Source organism: Gossypium hirsutum, chromosome A07, assembly GCF_007990345.1.
Source record: "Gossypium hirsutum isolate 1008001.06 chromosome A07, Gossypium_hirsutum_v2.1, whole genome shotgun sequence".
Classification (NCBI taxonomy): Eukaryota; Viridiplantae; Streptophyta; class Magnoliopsida; order Malvales; family Malvaceae; genus Gossypium; species Gossypium hirsutum.
The window spans coordinates 86,872,057-86,875,868 of NC_053430.1; the positions used below are offsets into that span (position 1 = coordinate 86,872,057).

The window sequence follows — 3,812 nt, forward strand, 5'->3', positions numbered from 1 at the left end:
TCAAGTGAATAAATCATCTAGTTCAGAGTTAAATAATAAGTGAAGTCTAGGTGGATTCTTTATTGGGTATTGTTAAAATCAATCAATTTTCCAAAAAATATTTCCCCAATTTACTTCCTGTGCATTCTTAGTTTAGTTAATTAGTTTAGATAAAGCAAATCCTCTTATTTTTAGGCTAGATAATAAAAAGAAAGTTAATACTAGTACTTTTAGTTGCTGTGAGTTCGACATTCCGGTCTTGCTATAAGCTATACTACTGTTCGATAGGTGCGCTTACCTTAAGTCGAATTATTAGTTAGTTTCACGACCATCAAGTTTTTGGCACCGTTACCGGGGACTAAGATATTAGGAAAACTTATTTTTTATTACTTTAGCCATTTATTTTTATTGCAATTTAAATTTACTTTTGCTTAAATTATTAAAAATTTCTTTTATTTGCTTCTGGCAGGTTTTTATAGTTTATGACTAGAAGAAACTCGTGAGGACATCTACTTTTTGATAGTCAGATCGAAAGCATAGCTCACAGAAATCGAAGAGAAATAAGACGAAGCCTACGATACATAGAGGAAGGGCAAGAGGACGATAGTCAAACTACAACTGAAGGGATGACTAAAAATTAGAATAATCAACTACCTCTTTTGGTTGCCGCAGATCCAATAAATTAGAATCCTGCTCCTCGTACTATGTATGATGATGCTAAACCTATTTTAACAGAAGCTGAATCGAGTATAGTTAGACCTGCTATTACTGCAAATAATTTTGAACTGAAACCTAACACGATTCAAATGATACAACAGTTTGTTCAGTTTGATGGTTTGTAGGACGAGAATCCAAACACTCATTTGGCAAATTTTCTGGAGTTCTGCGACACTTTTAAGATCAATGGCATTTCTGACGATGCCATACGCCTTCGGTTGTTTCCATTCTCATTGAGGAACAAAGCTAAACAATGGTTAAACTCGTTACCACGAGGGTCAATCACAACTTGGGAACAAATAACTGAAAATTTTTTACTAAAATATTTTTCACAGGCTAAAACGACTAAACTAAGGAATAATATCTCTTCTTTTGTGCAGATGGATCTAGAAACCTTGTATGATACATGAGAGAGATACAATGACCTATTAAGAAGGTGCCCTCACCACGGGTTACCTCTATGGCTGTAGGTTCAGACTTTTTACAACGGTGTGAACCCCTCTACAAGACAACTCATCGACACAGTCGCCGGTGGAGTTTTAAACAACAAAATACCTGAAGAGGCTTATGAATTTATTGAAGAGATGTCACTGAATAACTATCAATGGCAAGTCATGAGAACAAAGCTAACAAAAGTAGCCAGTGTTTTCAACCTCAACGCGGTTACTATGCTATCTAACCAGGTAGAACTATTAAATAAAAAGATTGACGGTTTGTATGGTTCTACTCAGGTACATCCAGTGATGAGGTGCGATTCAAATGGAAAAGGATTACACACAGAATATCAATCCTTTAACCCTAACACCGAGAGGAACAAGTTCAATATATGAGTAATAATAATTCTAGACCTCAAAATAACCCATACAGTAACACTTATAATGCAGGTTGGAGGAACTATCCCAACTTCTCGTGGGGTGGCCAAGGAAATCAAAGGCCACAACATCCCCCAGGTTTTCAATAATCACTTTACCAGCAGGAAAATAAGCCAAACCTTGAGGAGATGCTAATGAAATTCATCTCGGTGTTAGAAACTTATTTTTAGAATACCGAAACAGCACTTAAGAATCAACAAGCGTCGATCCAATGGCTCGAAACTCAGATAGGCCAGCTTGCTAAATTGATTTCTGACCGACCATAAGGTAGTTTGCCGAATAATACTGAAACTAACCTAATGGAGCAGGTTAATACGATGAAAAAGGGTTAGTTGAACTTAAACCAGAATCGAGGCAAGGGCTTGTGGTAAGTAAATGTAAGGATAAGGTGGACCACAGTGAACAAAAACCGGTAAGTAGAGAATATAAACCTCATGAACCATTTCTAAGTGTGACAAGGAAAGACCTCACGGACGAACAATTTGGTAAATTCCTTAAATTATTAAAGAAATTACATATTAATTTACCGTTTATTGAAGCTCTTTCGCAGATGTCGAGTGCAGCTAAATTTTTAAAGGAGCTTTTAGCAAATAAGCGGAAGTTTGATGAGGCATCGCATGTGGAATTTAACGCAGTTTGCTTAGCCATTCTACAGAATAAGTTACCTAAAAAATTGGAAGATCCAAGGAGTTTTATGATTCATTGTTTAATTGGTAGTTTAGATGTTAACAATACTTTGGCTGATTTAGGGGCAAGCATTAATGTCATGCCCTATAAAATGTTTAAACAACTAGGTCTTGAAAAACCCAAACAAACTAGGATGAGCATTCAATTAGCAGATAAAACAATTAGATTTCTTAAGGGTATCATTGAAGACGTACTTGTCAAAATCGATAAATTCATATTCCCAATTGATTTTGTTGTTCTAGACATGGAAGAGGATAGTGACGTACCTTTGATTTTAGGAAGGCCTTTTTTAGCAACTGCTAAAACTATTATTGATGTTGGTACAGGTGAACTCACACTTCGTGTGGGTGATGAAACAATCACTCTTCAAGCTTGTAATTCGAGTAACATATCAAATATTGAGGGTAATTGTATAAATCATGCTACTAATACTGATCATGTGGTGCAACCTTCTTTGCAGGAAACACGTTCGAAGAGCATACATGAGCCATATTTAAGTAACAATAAATGACCCATTTATAAAGAACAAAGGCTATAGATCAATGAACTAGATGAATGGTAGACACAGAAATCGAGAACACACGATAAACCAAAATTACGCCATGACGGACTCAATGTTTTATCAAATCAACTTAAGGTTGGAGACAAAGTACTTAGATGCAGCAGACCCTCCTATTACCACTTCTGAACCTAATGGAGCAATCCCTTTTACGGTACTGAATATTTTCCCGTACGGTACAGTCGAGGTAACACATCCCAAAGTCGGCACTTTCAAGGTAAACAGTACTCGACTTAAACCTTATTTTGTTAAGAATGATAGCAGAAAAGAGGAGTTTCAACTCCTTGAACTACCATGACTATGCGAAATCGAGGTAAGTCGAGCTTAGACTATAAATAAGCGCTTCTCGGGAGGCAACCTAAGCACTAACGATATTGATTTTTTTAAATTTTAGTTTTTAACATCTAAATCATTAATTGAGTCCTTGAACACAGGTTTTCCAAATCCACACAGCCAGGCACACGGGCGTGCCTTAGGCCGTGCTCATACCACGGGCTGTGACACGACCGTGTGATAATAGAACAAAAATTTTTGCAAAACACGAGATTCGATACGTTGCCACGACCGTGGGCAATGTTGCCAAATCAACAAGGGCGTGCAACACGCCTGTGTCCATAACCCGTGGTCAAAACTATCAAAATAACACGGGCGTGCGCATATATACACGAGCGTGGAAAAAGCGAACGAAGCAGGACACGACCATGTGCTCCAACATGCCCAAAGAACATAGGCGCGGGCCGAATTCCAGACGAGCCCAAATTTGAAAACCACGAAACACACGGGCTGAAATAAGGGCACACGAGTGTGCCCCATAGCCATGTGCCTCAATATCTATATAAACCCCTACTATTCATCATCCCCTTCCTTAATACCCTAATCCTAGCTGCCACTCTCACCGTCGCCGTCGCCACCTAAACTCCGACTATCAACCTAAAATCCACCCTTTCTCATCCATCAGATTTGTCAGCACCTTCACATATTCTCGTCACGCCCACATT

The 3,812-nt window shown here is 38.1% G+C and overlaps 1 non-coding gene across 1 annotated transcript; it reads right to left on the reverse strand.

Moving 5' to 3' along the window:
* Positions 1-1,043: 1,043 nt before the first annotated feature.
* LOC121204109 (small nucleolar RNA R71) lies at positions 1,044-1,150 on the reverse strand. The gene has a single exon (XR_005899037.1). It is a non-coding gene; the product is annotated as a small nucleolar RNA R71 (small nucleolar RNA).
* Between the last annotated feature and the right edge of the window lie 2,662 nt (positions 1,151-3,812).